Below are 21578 nucleotides of genomic sequence, written 5' to 3' on the forward strand. Positions count from 1 at the left end.
TGATTTGGAGCAATGAAATGAAAGTCAATAGACTAAGCTCTGATGGGTGCAAATGGGTCTGGAAGAAATAAGGGAAGGAGGGCTAAACAGATCGAGAAATTGAATGATCTGTCAAGTTTGGAAGCCTGATGATATGGGGTTGTTACACAGCCAGACATTGGCTACTTGACCAAGATCGATGGTGGTCTCAATACTGAGCTATATGTGACTATCCTACAAGAGGAGTAATATGGGTATTAAAAAGGACGACACAGTGTTCCAGAAGAACAACCCAAATCATACGTTGAGATTGACAAAAAATTGTTAAAATGACAATGAAGCAGAGGTGCTGGATTGGCTCTCACAGTCCTCAGACCTCAACCCAAATCAAACACTTGTGAGTAGAGTTGAAAAAAAAGCTGTATACATACCCAAGTTAGTAAACCAGTATGCACCAACTTTGGGAATGTGTAGAAGAGACCTGGGATCATATTTCTGTCAAGACTTGCTTGAATCTGATCGAGAGCATGCCCAGAAGGATTCAGGCAGTGTTGAAAGCCAAAGATCGATTTACAAAATAGTAACAAAATAAGAAAAATTAAAATGTAGATTTTTTAGGAGCAAAACAGTAACAATGCAGTGACATGACAAGAATCTACATAACTAATCATTTCAATTTATCTAAGAGTGTCCAAATAGTAAACAACTGGCACTTCAAATCAATACACTAGGGCGGCACGGTGGCTCAGTGGTTAGCGCTGTAGCCTTGCAGCGCTGGAGTCCTGGGTTCGAATCCCACCAAGGACAACATCTGCAAGGAGTTTGTATGTTCTCCCCGTGTTTGCGTGGGTTTCCTCCGGGCACTCCGGTTTCCTCCCACATTCCAAAGACATACTGATAGGGAATTTAAATTGTGAGCCTTCAGGGACAGCGATGCTAATGTGTGCAAAAACTGTAAAGCGCTGCGGAATTTGTTAGCGCCATATAAAAATAAAGATTATTATTATTATTATTATTATTATTATTATTATTAATACACAAACACATATTCGGACTAACATACTAGCCGAATGAAGAGATCCAGGAAATAAAATAAAACAAAATCTTTATTTAACCCCTTAGCGACAGAGCCAGTTTGCAGCTTAATGACCAGGCCAATTTTTACAATTCTGACCACTGTCCCTTTATGAGGTTATAACTCTGGAACGCTTTAATGGATCCTGCTGATTCTAAGATTGTTTTTTCGTGACATATTGTACTTCATGTTAGTGGTAAAATTTCTTCGATAAGTCTGGTGTTTATTTATGAAAAAAACAGAAATATGGCGAAAATTTTGCAATTTTAAAACTTTAAATTTTTATGCCCTTAAATCAGAGAGATGTGTCACACAAATTTCTTAATAAATAACATTTCCCACATGTCTACTTTACATCAGCACAATTTTGGAAGCAAAATTTTTTTTTTTTTTTTTTAGGAAGTTATAAGGGTTAAAAGTTGACCAGCGATTTCTCATTTTTACAACAAAATTTACAAAACCATTTTTTTTTAGGGACCACATCATATTTAAAGTCATTTTGAGGGGTGTACATGACAGAAAATACCCAAAAGGGGCACCATTCTAAACACTAGACCCCTCAAGGTGCTCAAAACCACATGCAAAAGTTTATTAACCCTTTAAGTGCTTCACAGGAACTAAAGCAATGTGGAAGGAAAAAATTAACATTTAACTTTTTTTTTGCAAAAAATTTACTTCAGAACCAATTTTTTTTAGTTTCACAAGTGTTAAAAGAGAAAATCAACCACAAAATTTGTTGTACAATTTCTCCTGAATACGCCAATACCCCATATGTGGGGGTAAACCACTTTTTCAGCACACGGCAGAGCTTGCAAGGGATGGAGCGCCGTTTGACTTTTTCAACGCAGAATTGGCTGCAATGGAGATCGGATGCCATGTTGCGTTCGGAGAGCCCTTAATGTGCCTAAACAGTGGAAAACTCCAACAAGTGACCCCATTTTGGAAACTAGACCCATTAAGGAACTTAACTAGATATGTGGTGAGCACTTTGAACCTCCAAGTGCTTCACAGAAGTTTATAACGTAGAGCCGTGAAAATAAATCTATTTTCTTTCCACAAAAATGATCTTTTCGCCCCCAAATTTTTATTTTTACAAGGGTAACAGGAGAAATCATACCCGCACAGTTGTTGTGTGATTTGTCCTGAGTACGCTGATACCCCATATGTGGGGGGGAACCACTGTTTGGGCGCATGGGAGAGCTTGGAAGGGAAGGAGTGCCATTTTGGAATGCAGACTTTAATGGAATGGTCTGCGGGCATCATGTTGCGTTTGCAGAGCCCCTGATGGGCCTAAACAGTGGAAACCCCCAACAAGTGACCCCATTTTGGAAATTCGACCCCCTAAGGAACTTATCTAGATGTGTGGTGAGCACTTTGAACCCCCAAGCGCTTCACAAAAGTTTATAAACGCAGAGCCGTGAAAATAAAAAGTCTTTTTCATTTCCACAAGTGATTTTTTAGACCCCCAAAGTTGGTAAGTAGTGGAAACCCCTAAATTCTTGCTCCAACCCTAACCCCAACACACCCCTAACCCTAATCCCAACCCGAAACCCTAATCCCAGTTCGCCCTAACCCTAATTCTAACCCTAGCCGTGACCCGAGCCCTAACCCTAGCCCCAACCCTAGCCCCAACCCTAGCCCCAACCCTAGCCCCAACCCTAGCCCCAACCCTAGCCCCAACCTAACCCTAGCCCAACCCTAACCCTAGCCCAACCCTAACCCTACCCCAACCCTAACCCTACCCCAAACCTAACCCTACCCCAACCCTAACCCTAATGGAAAACTGAAAAAAAAAATATTTTCTTTATTTCATTATATTTGCCTATATAAGGGGGTGATAAACAGGGGGGTTATGTACTATTTTTTTTTATTTTGATCACTATGATCGTTTATCATAGTGATCAAAATAATGAATGGAATCTACCAGCCGGAGCCGGCAGATTCCCGGCGGGCGCACTACGCATGCGCCCGCCATTTTCAAGATGGCGGCGCCCATCGGAGGACGCCGGCGGGACGTGGAACCACCGGGAGGGGACGGAGAGGTACCGGGGGGGGATCGGGGACCCTATTTCCCTCTCCTCTGATGTGTGATCACATCAGAGGAGAGAGAAATTAAATGTAAAATCCCGGCTTTTTTTTTTTTTGCGGTCGCCGTTATAGGGTTAATAACGGCGATCGCAAAAGCGGGTCGGTAAAAACAAACCGATTCATGTTCTCTGGGGTCTCGGCTACCCCTGGCAGCCGAGACCCCGGAGAAAATCCGACACTGGGGGGCACTATTCACTTAAATCACAGCGCCGTGAATTAACGGCGCTGTGGTTTTAATACCCTTAACTACCGCCGTTGAAAGGCCTATCGGCGGTCGTTAAGGGGTTAATCCCTTAAAAACAACATAGAATAAATTGCAGATACAATGTAACAAAAACAGAGAGCCCAATAGGGGGGGACCATTTAGCGATGCACCAGCGATCCTGACCAGGTCGTATCGTTGTCGGGATCGCTAAATGTAACGGGACCTTAAGTTTACAGACATGAAATAAATAAATCAGTGCAGTGAGTGGACATATTACCGGAGTAGCAGACAGGAGCACAACTGCGTATGTGGATAGACACCAGTCTCTCTCCTCATCCTGAAACATACATTCTTGAGATATTCAAGTGCTTCCCACTAAATTAGAATATCATCAAAAAGTTCATTTATTTCAGTTCTACAGTACAATATAAAAAGTGAAACTCACAAATCACTGCATTTTTCGGACTATAAGATGCACTTTTTGCCCAAAATATTTAGGAGGAAAATGGGGGGTGCGTCTTATAGTTGGAAGTTAACGCAGGCTTACCGGGGGGGGGGGGTTGCGGCAGTAGCGTAGCAGTGTCCCTTCCTCAGAGAACCAGTGGCGGCAGAAGTGTGGCGATGCTTAAGTTCAGTGTTGGCGATGAGCAGTGCAGGGTGCATCATTGGTTTCCTTGCGGCCATCTTCCTGAACCCGCAGGCCGCCGGAGGCTGCGCATGCGCAGATTGAGATCTCGGTGGCCCTTGGTTTCAGGAAAATCGCCACCGAGAAACCAATGATGCACTCCGCTCTCCTCACTGTAGATACCAGGCCACAGCATCGCCACATTTCTGCTGCAGGTGTCCTGAGGAAGGGACCGTCCTCCATGCAACGCACTCTGCTCTGCCTCACCGCCAACACCGGACCCACAGCATTGTATCTCTAGGATACCCCAGGACAGCAGCATTGCCCCACTTCTGCCGCTGTGGCGCCCCTGAGGGTTCAGTCGCCACAGAGGTACTGCACCTCCTCCTGAGGTGTGGTACCCCACCATTCAGGTAAGGTGGAGACACCTGACCACACTCCAACACCTGCATCCCACACAACATAGTAGAGCAGCAAAGCACCTTTGGTGGCTCCCTGCTTAGAACATGAAGAGTGCTGAGAGGTGGGTGGAGCTTAGTTGCACAAGAGAGCGGGAGATGATTAGGACTAGGTCAGTCTGTGAGAGAAGATCCCGAGTGGGATGGATGGAAGGAGGTGCTGCAGCAGTCTCCTGTGACCTGGAGCTGCTGGCACGGGAAAGAGATATAGAAAGCCTGATTCTCCAAAAGGAAGATAGTTTGGTGCGGAACGTAAGAAGAAGAAGAGAACTAAGGACTAGGGTCAGAGTGGAACCCTTCCTCAAGTTCTAAGCGCATGGCCGGGGTCCGGTCCCCGAGGTTGTATGGATACTAATGGTCCTGCAGCAGACACCAGAGGAATAGAAGTTGTCACCACTTTAATCCCACACAAGACTTGGGGGCACAACAGCAACATGAGTGAGCCGGGAATTGGTAGCAAGGAGTCTCCGAAGCAGGCTACAGCTGTCTGCCGTACAAGTAGAGTTCAAAGGAACATCTTAAAGGAGGAACTTTGGTTTAACACACAACCACAAGTACTTCATTACAAGCGCTAGAAAGGAGACGTTCAGGAAAGGCATATGTTGGCGGAGTGTTGGGACGGAGTACTTCATCTTGCCTTGAGGTTGGCTGAGCCCCTGACCTGGAGGACACAGCAACGAGGCGGGAACCTGTATGCACAACAGACTGAGTAAAGCTTTGGAACTACATGTCCTGGTGTCCTCCGCTTATTCCTGCGCCAACCCACTCAGCACTGCAACACCTCTATGCTTAACAGTGCACCATTATGCTCTCCTCACTATCTCTCCATCTGCACTGCCCTGGGACTACACCATCATGGCTGCACCACACCATCTGTCCCAGAGAAGCAACCCTACAGCGCTGGTCAAACTGACCAGGAACCACAGGTGGCGTCACGAATCATCTCAATAACTTTATCCCCATTACTCTACCCCTTTTACATGGACGCCTAGAGCCACGGACCGGGTCACTGCCGCTGTAACAACTCCCATTGAACTCCACGGGCCTGGTACCGAGTACCCCACGGCCCTGGCGGGCGACCCATTTTTGGCGTCACGAACAGGATGACGAAGCCCGGTACCACCGGGTCCTGTGTGCTGAAGATTTATTACATTGGACTTAAGATTGTTGAAAATGTGCAAAATAACCAAATTAATAGACTGTAAAATGGACTCTCAAAATGGCCGCCGGCGCGGTGAAGACGGGCGTGACAACATGGGTGGCCCTGGGAGGGGAGCGCGAACTGTCCTGGGCCTCCCCTGCCTTAACTTCTATGCAACAGCAACATGGCCCACCCCCAGAGGGGTTCGTATACTGGCTTGGTATGGAGGCAGAGGAAGAAGACGCCGCCCCCAGAAGGAGAAGCGAGGCCCTGTGGCGGGAAGAGAGCCCAGGAAGGAGAACGCCAGGACGCCATATTGGAAGAAGCACGGAGGCTTGAAGAGCGTGAGGAGGCTGAGCTGATCTTCCTCGGCGCACTGATTGAAAGCTCCAACTCCGCTTCCACCATGGACCACCAGCAGCTGGAGGACGAAATTGCCCAGCTGACCCACCGTCTGCGTCTGAAGCAGGAGGCTTTGTGGACTCTGAATTTGCAGCGCGCCTAGGAGGGGCCTACACCAACGGTACTTTCACCATCGGTACCCACCGCCGCTGCACTGGTTCTCCCTCAGGCAGCACCTGCAGAACCTGCGGCTGCTGCGATGCCATCAGCAGCGCCTGTCACCACCTCCACGCTGCAACCGCCGCTGAGTGCTGCCTGCCAGGAGGAGTTACCCGAGGGCCTGGGAGCTGAGGAGGAAGAAGCTGTGCTCCTGCCTGAACCTAGCGCGGCCGCGCAGGTCCCGCTGGAGGCCCCTGCGGACCCGGAGACGCCATCTGCTCCACCACCGTCTCCGGCCTCTGACCAGGCAGCTCCAGTGACCACTGCTGCCACCAACTGCCGTCCAGTACCTGCAATGGAGCCAAGACGACACCGCCAAGAGGCGCCATGTATGACCGCCGCCCCTGCAATCGGGTTGCCCCCTGAGTTTCCGTTTACTGCGACCAACAGGCCTGTACTCCACGAGTCCACGTGGGACAAATGGAAGAGCTGTGTTCTCAATTCCAAGGCACTAAGCTGACTGCGATGGGGAAGTGGAAGAAGGCTCTGCTAAAAAGAGCTAGGCTGGAGCAGGCGCGTCCCATTCGACATCTTCTGGTCTCTCAGCAGAGGAGTCTGAGCAGTTGATGGGTGTTACTATGCATCATGGGTTCCCCCTTCCAGAGATTCATGATCCCCACGTTTCACCCTACAAGCGGCCACAGGTAAAAGTTTCACCAGCAGTCCGACCAAAAGCCAAGGCAGCAGAGATAGCACCTGAAGCTGAGGTACAACACCCCCAGGTACAAGTTGCAGCCCCCGCTGTACCACATGCAGCAGTTTCACCAGCTGCCACCCCAGCTGCACAGGCAGCCACTAACCTAACTCCTTGGGAGAAGGAATACCAGCAATTTGTTAACCCACCAGGAGGTGGAAAAGCAGACAGTCTTCCTAGGAAGCAACAAAAGAAATCTGCTTCCACTACCCCAGGAGGAGACCACCACTAAAGAACATGCCTACAACTAAATAACTGTATTGTTACCCAGGAGGGTATTGGCACCGTTGTGCCCCATTGTTTATCATGTTACCAGTTTTGCCTAGTTTTTGGCATCAGTTTTTCCTCTTTTTATACAGAACTGCCATGATCATGAACTGGAAATGAATCACAAACTGTCTTGTAAATAGTTGTGCCTCTTAAGGTGCCCTCTCTTGGTTTTACATAAACCTTCTTCAATAAGAACTACCTCAGACTTGGAGTTCTACTCCAACCCCAAGGACACTGCAAGAAATCCCGGCTGGGAGCGGTGTCCAAGCACGTGCAAGAATTATTGTCTTAATGTGTATAATGTGCCTTAAAAATATTAATAGCAATAGAGCATAGCTACAGATTTTCTACAGAGTTTAGCTGGTAGCAATGTTTAGGTATCTGATAAGGAGTGGATATTTTCTACAGAGTTTAGTTTCATAAGTAATGTTTTAATAAAGATGTGTGAAGATCTGAATAAAAATTTTGAATAAAGGTATGAATCCGGTGACAAACCAGGAGTCAGCGGTTGTCACCTATGGGTCTAGCAGAAACAGTTGTATGTAAAAATGTAAATGGTAATACTTGAACTGGTAGTAAACTTATTAGCATTAATTACTTTAAATAGCACTTTAAGTTAGGTAATATGTTAAGTTATAGATAGTCTGTTAACTCGTTCTGCAACGTTCATGAGTCAATGCCTCCCATATTGGGAAGTTTAGTTTAAGAACTGTTTATCAAGCATTTCAAAAATGTTGTATGTTCCTTATTTGTTTTATCTTTGTTTCACTTGCAGCCCGGGGACGTGCTGTGTTTAACGGGGGGGGGGTATGTGGCGCCCCCGAGGGTTCAGTCGCCACAGAGGTACTGCACCTCCTCCTGAGGTGTGGTACCCCACCATTAAGGTAAGGTGGAGACACCTGACCACACTCCAACACCTGCATCCCACACAACATAGTAGTGTAGCAAAGCACCTTTGGTGGCTCCCTGCTTGGAACATGAAGAGTGCTGAGAGGTGGGTGGAGCTTTGTTGCACAAGAGAGCGGGAGATGATTAGGACTAGGTCAGTCTGTGAGAGAAGATCCCCTGAGTGGGATGGATGGAAGGAGGTGCTGCAGCAGTCTCCTGTGACCTGGAGCTGCTGGCACGGGAAAGAGATATAGAAAGCCGGATTCTCCAAACGGAAGATAGCTTGGTGCGGAACGTAAGGAGAAGAGAACTAAGGACTAGGGTCGGAGTGGAACCCTTCCTCAAGTTCTAAGCGCATGGCCGGGGTCCGGTCCCCGAGGTTGTATGGATACTAATGGTCCTGCAGCAGACACCAGAGGAATAGAAGTTGTCACCACTTTATTCCCACACAAGACTTGGGGGCACAACAGCAACGTGAGTGAGCCGGGACTTGGTAGCAAGGAGTCCCCGAAGCAGGCTACAGCTGTCTGCCGTACAAGTAGAGTTCAAAGGAACATCTTAAAGGAGGAACTTGGGTTTAACACACAACCACAAGTACTTCATTACAAGCGCAAGAAAGGAGACGTTCAGGAAAGGCATATGTTGGTGGAGTGTTGGAACGGAGTACTTCATCTTGCCTGGAAGTTGGCTGAGCCCCTGACCTGGAGGACACAGCACGCTCTCCTCACTATCTCTCCATCTACACTGCCCTGGGACTACAGCCCTACTTGTGGAGGGCTACACCATTATTCCTGCACCACACCATCTGTCCCAGAGAAGCAACCCTGCAGTGCTGGTCAAACTGACCAGAAACCACAGGTGGCGTCACAAATCATCTCAATAACTTTATCCCCATTACTCTACCCCTTTTACATGGACGCCCAGGGCCACGGACCGGGTCACTGCCGCTGTGACAACTCCCATTGAACTCCACGGGCCCAGTACCGAGTACCCCACGGCCCTGGCGGGCGACCCACCGCCACCAGCTTCCTGAGGATGGGACCATGCCTCCTGTGACCCCACTCTACCACCGCCGTCCCTCAGGTAAGATACCTTAAATTCGCATGATAAGACGGACCACCATCTTATAAAAAAAAATTTTGTTGCTATTTTCCACCCAAAAATTTGGGGTGTGTCTTAAGGTCCGGTGTGTCTTATAGTCCGAAAATACGGTATACATAGTTATTACAAACAGAGTGATCTATTTCAAGTGTTTATTTCTGTTAATATTGAGGATTATTGCTTACAGCCAATGAAAACCCAAAAGTCATTATCTCAGTAAATTAGAATACTTTATAACAACAGCTTGAAAAGTTATTTTAAAATCCCAAATGTTGGCCTACTGAAATGTATGTTCAAAAAATGCACTCAATACTTGGTCGGGGCTCCTTTTGCCTCAATTAGTGCATCAATGCAGTGTGGCATCGAGGCGATCAGCCTGTGGCACTGCTGAGGTGTTATGGAAGCCCAGGTTGCTTTGATAGCAGCCTTCAGCTTGTCTGCATTATTGGGTCTGGTGTGTCTCATGTTCCTCTTGACAATACCCCATAGATTCTCTATGGGGTTAAGGTCAGGCGAGTTTGCTAGGCTAATCAAGCACAGTGATACTGTTTTTAAACCATGTATTGGTACTTTTAGCCATGAGGACAGGTGCCAAGTCCTGCTGAAGAATGAAATTTCCAACCCCTAAAAGCTTGTCGGCAGAGGGAAGCATGAAGTGCTCCAAAATCTCCTGGTAGACGACTGCCCTGACTTTTGTCTTGATAAAACACAGTGGACCTACACCAGCAGATGACATGGCTCCTCAAACCACCACTGACTGTGGAGACTTCACACTAGATCTCCAGCAGCTTGGATTGTGTGCCTCTCCACTCTTCCTCCAGACTCTGGGACCCCGATTTCCAAATGAAATGCAAAATTTACATTCATCTGAAAACAACACCTTGGACCACAGAGAACAGTTGTTACACCCGGTCCCCATCCTGGCGCTGCACCCAGGTCTGCCGAAGTTACACCTGGCCCCGCGTCCAGGCCTGCCGTTGCTCTCCGTTCTGGGCACTCACCTCGAGCCTCTCATGCTGCTGCTCAGCGTTCTATCCTCCCTCCTGCCTCCTCCTCCTGGCGTCTTGTGAGGAGATCTGTAGCTAAAGACTATTAGGGCACACCCGCCCGCTCTCTTGCCTTCTTAAAGTTGCGCTTGCATTATTCAAAAAATGCAATCAACCAATGGCAGCGCACTGGCTGCTATTTCTGGCCTCTCCTCCATAGGGAGAGTGCCGAAGCAACGAGTATCTATCATTGCTACATCCGATTCACATGCTAACCAGTCTGTGCTGCTTCTGCAGTCTCTGTGCATTGTCTAATGCTCTCTGTTTCCACAGCATATCAGTATCCTGTGTTACCTGGTTATATCAGCAACCATCTGGGCCTAAGCCATCCCGTTCCGCCTACAGCCATCCGAGTCCAAGGACTGTGTGAAGGTCACTGGAACCGACTCCTTACCAACTAACCCTATCCAGGATCCAGCTCATTACGGACTCTGCTGTAACTGTTGTTATCCCTTTTGGTCCCGCTGGGACAGCTGCCACGTGTTCGGGGTCTAACTGGAGGTAGCACCTGTGTCCTCCGGGTATTCCATTCTGGCCCTCCCTTGGGGCTTTACTACGGCTACCCGGGGCTCACTAGTCACGCCCCCTTCGGAGCCCCCCGGACCGTGGTCCCGAGGTTCCACTTAAAAAATAAAAACGAATGTGAACTTCACCATCTCTGCCTCCGCTTCCATTCGTTACAACAGTCCAGTTCTTTTTCTCCTTGGCCCAGGTAAGACGCTTCTGGCCTTATTTGCGGGCAGGGTCCTCTCTCATCCTGTACCAGTCGTGACTTGTATTGTTTAAGATTACTGTACTTGTATGTATTATGTATACCCCTCCTCACATGTAAAGCGCCGTGGAATAAATGGTGATATAATTATAAATAATAAAAAATAATAATAATAATAATAATAATAATAATAAGTGACTTGACACAAGGAATGCAACACTGTAGCCCATGTAATGGATATGTCTGTGTGTGTTGGATGTTGAAGCAATGACTCCAGCAGTAGTCCACTCCTTGTGAATCTCCCCAATAATTTTTAATGGCCTTTTCTTAATCCTTTCAAGGTTGCAGTTATCCCGGTTGTTTGGGCACCTTTTTCTACCACACTTTTTCCTTCCACTCAACTATCCATTAATATACTTGGATACAGAACTCTGAACAGCCAGCTTTTTTTAGCAATGATCTTTTGTGGCTTACTCTCCTTGTGGAGGGGGTCAATGACTGCCTTCTGGACATCTGTCAAGTCAGCAGTCTTCCCCCATGATTGTGGAGCCCTACTGAAACAAACTATGGGACCTTTTTAAATGCTTAGGAAGCCTTTGCAGGTGTTTTTTTGTTAATTATTCTAATTTACTTAATGACTTGGGTTTTCATTGGCTGTAAGCCATAGTTTTCAACAATACCAGAAATAAACACTTGAAACAGATCACTATGTTTGCAATGACGCTATAAAATATGAGTTTCACTTTTTATATAGAAGAACTGAAATAAATTAACTTTTTGACGATATTCTAATTTAGTGAAAAGCACTTGTATATGAAATATATGTCCACTCACTGCACCGATTTATTTATTTGATATCTTAATCCATAGAGTAGAATGATGTTTGGATAATGCACTTGGCCACTGATTATGATTTAGTAGGGTTATGGTTTCAACTACTAATATTAACTACAGGCTACCTCATATAATCTATAGTTCCCATGTTTGAGATATTTTTACTGGTATCTCTGGTCCTACTGCAGTCGGCAAGCTGGGGCATTACCAGGTGGGAGGTCACTAGACCCTGATATATTTATATACTGTTTACAGGAACCTGTCAGCAGGATTTTGCACAGAAACCTACACAGTGTCAGGTCGGCGCTGTTATATTAATTAAAATGATACTTTGGTTGATGAAATCCATCTTATGGTTGTGCTTTAATCTTTATTTTCAGTCTTGAGTTAATGAGATTCTCGTGTCCTAAAGCGGGGTTGGTATGTGGTGCTCTGATTATATATTCATAATGCAGCCTGCTGACAGGTCACTGATCCATCACTGACTTTCCCCTAGTTTGCATAATGAATACCATCACATATTGAAAAAAAAAAAAAAAAAACCTTCTGCATGCAGGTGCCAGCCGTGTCACCTGCGCTGCAGCATAATCGCATGTTTACTGTGCACTTAATCCCTTTTGCTTATTTAATTGAGCGAGGAAAAAAAGAAAGTGAAAATGGAAATGGCGCCTGCGCAGTAGCAGCTATCGGTGTGTATAGAGATCCGATAGCTGTTATTGTGCAGGAGGCACAATCTTGCTGAAGAAAAGAATTATTTCCTCCTCCAAGATGGCGCTTCCAAGAATGGCTCCCCTACATAAATCTGTAAAAGCTTTCTTTATTAAAGGGGTTGTCCACTACTAAGACAACCCCTTCTTAAACTAAAAGTTCGGCCCCGATAAAATAATAAAGCATATACTCCCCTACAATGGCAACGCAATTCCAGTGGTGTTGGCACTTGCAGTCCCGGGGCTGTAAAGTGGTGTTGTGACACCTGAAACCCGGCGCCTGATCAGCACTGATGTTACTGTCTCTGCCTTCAGACAAATTGAACATGTAGAGGCAGAGGCGTAGCTAGGGGTTCAGCTCAGAGGGGGGCGAAAAATGTGAGTGGGCCCCTAACCAGTAACCCTGATTACAACTCAGGTGGTGATCCCAGTGGCAGTAGCTCTTGGTGAGCCCTCTCAGAGCAAGGGGCCCGGGGCGACTGCACCCTCTGCCCCATTGGTAGCTACGCTACTGTGTAGAGGAAATCCGGGCTGCAGCTGATCATGGATTTCCTCTTCATGTTCAGTTCATACGAAGGCAGAGACGGTGACGCCAGAACTGAATGGGCGTCAAGTGTCACAACACCACATTACAGCCCTTGGACCGTGAGTGCTGACAGCGAGGGAACGGAGCCAGTACGGGAGGGGAGTATAGGCTTTATTATTTTATCGGGGCCGAACATTTAGTTTAAAAAGGGGTTGTCCTAGTAGTGGAGAACCCTTTTAATCCTTATTTGCTTTATAATGTTTTGCCTTGTGCATATGTTTTTATATTATTCCAACTTTTAGCCATTTTTGTAAACACTGTACTGTGTTCATGATCTAATCTTTAAATTTTATGTTTGCTCCTTGCTGCTATAAACTTACCCACAGCCTTGAAGAGTGAGAATATAACCTGGCTGTATTTCCCTGTGTATGTCAGAGTGTAAGAAGTGTACCTGTCTGGTACTTGGGAAAGCTGGGTGTGCGTGTGTACTAGTGTGTTAACAGGGCAAGCGTCTTTTTGGGCTGGGTGGTAGCAGCAAGACGTGTAGTGTTGATATGTGAATTGTCTGTGGGCTGTGATTAGCACATCGTCAGGCCATTGCAATAGGTGAAGGTGAGATGACCCCTCTTTACAGTCACATCCGAGACATGTGCAGCGAGTGCGCGGTGATCGTGACAGTCACGATTTGGCAGTAGCAATAACAGTGACTGCAACTTTTTTCTTAGGGTGTTATGTGCAACCAGCATCTCTCAGGCTGACTGCACCTAGAACCTGCCTGAAAACGCACTCAATCAACATTAAAAATAATGAACTCCTACACAGCAGGTCATTTTGCCATTGTTGTGTGCATGTTCAACATTTTTTAACTTTCTTAAACCACTCCAGGCTTAGAAAGCCATGAGGCAGCTAAAACAGATGACTTGACAACGTGAATGTCCTTAAGACTGCACAACCCCTTTAAAATACACCATAAGAAATTGCAAATTACATATGTAGTGAACTGAAAATATGTCTCCAAAAATACTAAGTTCTTAGTTTCCTCAATTCCTCTGGAAGTTAAAAGATCAACATGGTAAAAGTATGCCCGATGCAGCTTCATTTACTGTACATATGCATCACCTCTTTAAAAGGGAACCAGACAGATGATAACTGCGGCTCATGGTTTGGGTAGCATGTATCAGCCACTTGCTGTAATATCCCAGCCATGTACATTTGTTTCTGAAATGCTGTGTTGTTCCAGAGATAAACATACAGTACATGACTGGGATACTACAGCCAGTGACTGATAGCTGCTGCTCATGGTTTGGGTAGCATGTATCACCTGTCAGGTTCCATTTAAGGCCACGTCCACACATTCAGTATTTGATCAGTTTTTTTACATCAGTATTTGAAAGCCAAACCCAGGACTGGGTGATAAATACAGAAGTGGTGACGTGTTTCTATTAGGCCATGTGCACACATTCAGTATATGGTCAGTATTTTACCTCAGTATATGTAAGCCAAAACCAGGAGTGGGTGATAAATACAGAAGTGGTGACATGTTTCTATTAGGCCATGTGCACACATTCAGTATTTGGTGAGTTTTTTACCTCAGTATATGCAAGCCAAAACCAGGGCTGGGTGATAAATACAGAAGTGGTGACAGGTTTCTATTAGGCCATGTGCACACATTCAGTATTTGGTGAGTTTTTTACCTCAGTATGTGTAAGCCAAAACCAGGAGTGGGTGATAAATACAGAAGTGGTGACGTGTTTCTATTAGGCCATGTGCACACATTCAGTATTTGGTCAGTATTTTACCTCAGTATATGTAAGCCAAAACCAGGAGTGGGTGATAAATACAGAAGTGGTGACATGTTTCTATTAGGCCATGTGCACACATTCAGTATTTTGTGAGTTTTTTAACTCAGTATATGTAAGCCAAAACCAGGAGTGGGTGATAAATACAGAAGTGGTGACGTGTTTCTATTAGGCCATGTGCACACATTCAGTATTTGGTCAGTATTTTACCTCAGTATATGTAAGCCAAAACCAGGAGTGGGTGATAAATACAGAAGTGGTGACATGTTTCTATTAGGCCATGTGCACACATTCAGTATTTGGTGACTTTTTTACCTCAGTATATGTAAGCCAAAACCAGGACTGGGTGATAAATACAGAAGTGGTGACGGGTTTCTATTAGGCCATGTGCACACATTCAGTATTTGGCGAGTTTTTTACCTCAGTATGTGTAAGCCAAAACCAGGAGTGGGTGATAAATACAGAAGTGGTGACGTGTTTCTATTATACTTTTCCTCTGATTGTCCCACTCCTGGTTTTGGGTTACAAATACTGAGGTAAAATACTGACCAAATACTGAATGTGTGAACGTGGCCTTACAGTGATGCAAGAAGCAGCACATTTTTCACACCAGGAACCAGAACCCAGGAGACATGGCACACGTTTTGGAAATGTGATTTCCCCTTTAAGGCCAGAAAGCATGTAGAAAATTCTCAGTCACTTTGAGTTTATTCTATTGTTCTCAGCCAACACTGCTTTGAAGGATTTTACCAACCCACTGCTAATAGGTTGCAAGAAATCTATAAAGTGACCCAAAAATTATTGAGACAGGACCCTCAATGCTTTGCTTGAATGGAATTATCTCCATTTCCTGCAATACCTGAATCCTGATTATCCTCAAAAAGTGAGAAATGGGATCAGGAATGATGTACAGACTATTCAAAGTAACAGGCACTGTATTTCATGGAAAATACAATGTATAGCTTTGTACACTAGGAAGGTCTTCTTTACATAAACCATCCATACAGGAGAAAACACACATTCTGACCAAATAACCAAGCCAGCTCAGACCATCCTTATCTTGCCTATAATTAGAAACAGATTTGGGGAAACATTTCAGATGAATTATTAAGCAGCAATGGAAAGAAGTGGACAAACAGGAACACCTTAAATTTCAGAGCGTGCCTTTAATGCAGCAAAGCGAGGCCTTGATTGTGTGGGAGCACCAGGCTTTGTGTGCACCAGCTACAGCACACGGGTACCTGCATCTGCACACTGCCAGGTCTGCAGAAAGAAAAGAACTCTTCAGTAACCAAGCTCATGCCCCATGGCACTAACAATGGCAAATCACATTTATTACACAGCCGGGTTATTAATGACCACGTCACAATAGAAGCCAGCACACATTTACATGGGTTTCAAGAGTCAACATTGTAGAACACTTTCATCTAAACCGTGAAGCAACTTTACAGATGACCTGTCAAACTGCACATACTGCCCGCTTCCACTAGTGATCAGCGCTTCACAATCATTAGCAATCTTCTCAGCAACTCCTTAGGCCTCTTTCACACTTCCGTTTTTTACAATCAGTCACAATCCGCCAGGTTTTGAAAAAAAACGGATCCTCAATTTTTTTTTGAGGATCCGTTTTTTTCCCCATTGACTTGCATTAATGGCGGATTGCTGTCCGTTGCATCCGTTTTTTTTGAGGATCCGCCAAAAGTTGCTGTCCGTCACCATCCTCAAAGATTTCAAAACGGAGCTTGTAACGTTTTTTTCTGTGGCGGATCCTCCAGACACTGATTTAACCCGAAATTCTTTCTGGGTGCCGGACCAAAAAAAAAAAAACATTCTCTCTCTCCTTCCTAGCCAGCGATTCCTTTAAATTTCGTCATTTTCAGGATCCGTCTCAAAACGGATCCTGTGCCATCCGTTCACATTTGACAACGGATCCGCTTGTCCACCTTTTTGGCGGATTATAACTGATGCAAAAAACTGAAGTGTGAAAGAGGCAGTCACGTCAGCCTCAGATAAGGTGGCATTTACCTATGACCGGCCCTTAACTACTTACTTCTGTGACCCAAAGTTTCAGAGGAAGAGGAATTTCCCCCCCACATTTAGTGAAGCCTGTACTGTACACTGCTCAAAAAATAAAGGGAACACTTAAACAACAGAATATAACTCCAAGTAAATCAAACTTCTGCAAAATCAAACTGTCCACTTAGGAAGCAACACTGATTGACAATCAATTTCACATGCTGTTATGCAAATGGAATAGACAAAAGATGGAAATTATTGGCAATTATCAAGACACCCTCAATAAAGGAGCGGTTCTGCAGGTGGGGACCACAGACCACATTCTCAGTACCAATGCTTTCTGGCTGATGTTTTGGTCACTTTTGAACATTGGTTGTGCTTTCACACTCGTGGTAGCATGAGACGGACTCTACAACCCACACAAGTGGCTCAGGTAGTGCAGCTCATCACAGCTCAACACCATGTAGGACGCTTGGCATTTGCCACAGAACACCAAGATTGGCAAATTTGCCACTGGCGCCCTGTGCTCTTTACAGATTAAAGTTCACACTGAGCACAGTCTGGAGACGCCATGGAGAGCGTCTGCTGCCTGCAACATCCTTCAGCATGACCAGTATGGCAGTGTGTCAGTAATGGCGTGGGGTGGCATTTCTTTGGAGGGCCGCACGGTATTGGGCTGTGAGCACAATCCCCATTTGTGGACATCGGCCACTCAGACCATCCTCATGGAGTCGGTTTCTAACCATTTGTGTAGACACATGCACACTTGTGGCCTGCTGGAGGTCATTTTGCAGGCCTCTGGCAGTGCTCCTCCTAGCACAAAGGCTGAGGTAGCGGTCCTGCTGCTGGGTTGTTGCCCTCCTACAGCCCCCTCCACATCCCCTGGTGTACTGGCCTGTCTCCTGGTTGCGCCTCCAGCCTCTGGACACTACGCTGACAGACACAGCAAACCTTCTTGCCACAGCTCGCATTGATGTGCTATCCTGGATGAGCTGCACTATCTGAGCCACTTGTGTGGGTTGTAGAGTCCGTCTCATGTTACCACGAGTGTGAAAGCACAACCAACATTCAAAAGTGATCAAAACATCAGCCAGAAAGCACTGGTATTGAGATGTTCGCTCATCACAACAAAAGATGATTACTGCCAGGACAGAGGCAAGACAGAGACCATCTGCCTCACAGTAGTGAATGGGTCCATCAGAATCCTGTTTGTTTTGCGGATTTCCACCCAAACCCCAACACAATGCTCAGCTGAAAGCACTGTATGAGTCGGACTCTAGCGTTACAAATGAAAAGCTGGAAAAAAATGGTATAAAAATAAACTAGGCAACGCAATGCAACACAAGCCTCATACAAAAACTAACAAAACACATGTATAAAAGTAGACCCGAGTTAGTTTATATTCACATATCTATGTGACGTCTGTATGGTGCCCATTTTTTTCTTGGATCGAACCCATAGAGAGTCATGGATCTATACATACATCTGTTTTTAAACAAGGTCTCTGGTCCATCAGACTCTGAGCAGGTCCCATTGTCATCCAGCTTGTGATTTAGACTTGGCCATTAAAGCCTATGGAGATCTGTATAAAACGGATGACACACGGAAGTCATACTTTGTACTTCAGGGTTTCATCCATGTTTATTGTTCACTGGTCCACTGTTAAGAATCAATAGCTACATAAACATTCAGACAGTCCAGTTTTTATTAAGGGATGAGGAAAACAAAAAAACGCAACAGGTGCAACATGGAGTCAACGCGGATGACAAGAGTTAATGGTATGTTTCTCACAGATGTAAGTACTGACAGATGTGTGTATGTCACCTAAAGCTTTCAGGTTATCAGACTTGGAGAATATGCCTGCCCTGTGATTGTTACTTTTATCAGCAACTTCCCTTCCTATTATTAAAAATGTTATAAGCCCCAATACACATTAAGGCAACATAGGCTGAACCTGCTGATAACAGTGGATAGGACCAATAGGGCCACAGGTTTCCTGTCCCAAGCATGACAGCTTCATAGAAATATACGAAGCCATCACACTTGGGTGGGAGACCCACGGCCAGACTGTTCAACCTCAGACTGATTTGCAAGGATGACTGGCTGCTCCCTAAAGTGCATGGCGGTCCCCAACAGATGACATTGGGTAGACAGAGATCCAGCATGTCCCATTTCGGACTTCCCATCCTTTTGTGCTCCTACTAGGCACGTCTGGCAGCGGCTTTCTCATAGACAGTACAGGAGTGCGCCTGCCTATGGGAGAGTTGGCTAAGATAGCTGCTGATCAGCTGACAGGTATGGGGGGGGGCTTAAGGTGGGCCTCTGACTAGTCTGAGCTACAATAGACTGCAGTGTGCCTTCAGCTACCACCATCAGCTTTCACCTCCGACCATGGCCAACCGTCAATCGCTGCACAGACAGAACACGTCACTGTTATGATACAGAATTTTGCACCAGCACGAAGTGATTGTTGGAGCGGGCTCATTTCCTCCTGACCTTATGTTAACCCCAACAGTAAGGTTACCCGAGGTCACAAGACAGACGCCTGCCACTAAGTGACATGACAGCTCAGCACTACATGTGTGCAGGGCTCCAGGCAGAACATGGGCTGCATGTACCGTGGCCGGGCTGGCGTCCCCTCAGGCAGCATTCAGGGGCCAGGTGCTGCTCTCTGCAGGTAACGGGGTGACCAGTGTCAGTCAGGGGCCACAGACACAATGTGAGGCCGGCACTGCACACACGGGCTCCTGGTGCAGGCCACTGCTGCCCATATACATGCAGCCTCCTCTGTGGTGGCTCTGGGCCCCAGGCCCCGGGCTGCTCCCTCCTCCCCACCCGCCTTAAAGGCGCAGGGAGCCACCAGCAGTCCGGACCGCCTCGTCCCGTCTGCCAGGCCTACGGTGCAGGCTGCTAGGAGTGAAGATGTCGCCACTTGGCGAGCATTAACCCCGCCGCTGCCAGTCCTCCTGTCCCTTAAGGAGGCACGGCCTGCTCCCCACCCTCCACAGCCCACCGGCCGGACACGCGCATCACGTGTGGGGGGTGAGACGACCCTACTCACCAGATCTAGATTCTTTACTTAACGGTTCCCCTTTAAGCGGCGGTGGTGGGTGCCCTCCCCTGTGATTCCTCCGCTCCTCCTCCCTCCCTCTCACTTACCGGTTCTCCATCCGCCTCCCTCCGCAGGCTCCCGCACACACCCACAATGCACCGCGCCGCCTGCACACATGCACTCTTATACGTTATTAGAATGCTGCGGTGCACGGCTCTGCTGCCCAGCCTGTGTCTGTGCCATGGTGCACTGGGCGGCACACGGCTCTGCCCTTACATATGGCCAGTAATAATGCAATATACAACTATTCTCTACATGACAGAGCTTTATACGCTCCTGCTATTGTGAAGGAAAGTGACAGCCAATAAGATCACTGCTTTCAAGTTTACAGTACAAGTTAATAAATGGAAGGAGTAAACTGATTGGTTGCTGAGATGCTCCTATTGTCTGTTCTGGTGAGGATGCAGATGGCTAAAAGCCACATGAACTTACACAAAACAAGACGGAAACCTCACTATAGAGAACGACTAAAAATTGCTAAATCTCTGCTCTGTTAGTCTAAATTCAGCGAAACGTTGCACTTGCAATTCTTTGTCTTGTCACATCTGAAAGTTGCGGCCTTTACTAGGTCCTTCACTCATTCACATCACAGACAGGTGCAGGAGCTAAGAGCTGTGGGAACCAGCATTGTGTTGTACTTAAACCCCCAAACAGGTGAGACTAGTGCATACCTCCCAACTTTTGAAGAAGGGAAAGAGGGACAAAGGTTGCAGCGCGCACAACTAGTCACACCCATGTCCACGCCCCAACCGCACCCATTTAGCACTGCTGATTACACTGACGTACTGAGGGCACAGTGGCTGGCATTATGGGTACAGTGGCTGGTACTGTGGGCACACTGACTAGTACTGAGGAAAAGAAAGAACAGAGAGAGAAAAAGGAAAACAGAAAGAAAGATCAGAGAGGAAAAAACAGAGAAAGAAAGAGGGGAAAGAAAAAAGAACAGAGAGAAAGAAAGAACAGAGAGAAAGAAAGAGGGGAAAGAAAGAGAACAGAGAGAAAGGAAGAACAGAGAGATAAAGAAAAAGATTAGAGAAAGAAAGAGGGGAAAGAAAAAGAAAGAACAGAGTGAAAGAAAGAGAAAGAAAGAGGGGACAGAAAAATGAACAGAGAGAAAAAAGAAAGGGGAAAGAAAGAACAGAGAGGGAGAGAGAAAGAGAAAAAAAAAGAAATAAAGAGGGGAAAGAAAGAACTGAGATAGAGAGAAAGATGGGGAAGAAGGAACAGAGATACAGAGAAAGAAAGAGAACAGAGAAAGAAAGATTAGAGAGAGAAAGAAGGGAAATAACAGAAAGAAAGAGGGGAAAGAAATAACAGAGAGAAAGAAAGAACAGAGAGAAAGAGAGAGAAAGAGGGGAAGAAAGAAACAGAGCAAGAGAAAGAAAGAACAGATAGAAAGAAAGCGGGGACAGAAGAAAAGAGAAAAAAAAGAAAGGGGAAAGAAAGAACAGAGAGGGAGAGAGAAAGAAAGAACAGAGAAAGAAAGAGTGTACAGAGAAAAAGAACAGAAAAAATAAAGGGGAAAGAAAGAACAGAGGGAGAGAGAAAGAAAGAGGGGAAAGAAATAAAGACCAGAGAGAGAAAGAAAGAGGGGAAAGAAAGAACAGAGAAAGGAAAAAACAAAGGTGAAAGAAAGAACAGAGAAAGAAAGAGAGGAAGAACGGAGAGAAAGAAAGAGGGGAAAGAAAGAGAACAGAGAGAAAAAAACAGAGAGAGAAAGGAAGAACAGAGAGAGAAAGAG

General features: G+C 46.1%; 1 protein-coding gene across 3 annotated transcripts in view; it reads right to left on the bottom strand.

Annotated features, from left to right (window-relative positions):
* The window catches only part of SEPHS1 (selenophosphate synthetase 1), a 132385-nt gene extending 112377 nt beyond the window's left edge, over positions 1-20008 (bottom strand). Inside the window, exon 1 of one of the 3 annotated variants that reach the window (XM_073551270.1) lies at positions 19885-20008. The gene's annotated coding sequence lies outside the window, so the exon portion shown is untranslated. Of the gene's footprint in view, positions 1-19249; positions 19390-19786 lie in introns of those variants that run through there. The other 2 variants (XM_073551269.1, XM_073551271.1) reach the window with 2 other exon arrangements.
* Between the last annotated feature and the right edge of the window lie 1570 nt (positions 20009-21578).

This window comes from Dendrobates tinctorius, unplaced genomic scaffold (assembly GCF_039654945.1).
Source record: "Dendrobates tinctorius isolate UK_male_01 unplaced genomic scaffold, ASM3965494v1 ptg000174l, whole genome shotgun sequence".
Classification (NCBI taxonomy): Eukaryota; Metazoa; Chordata; class Amphibia; order Anura; family Dendrobatidae; genus Dendrobates; species Dendrobates tinctorius.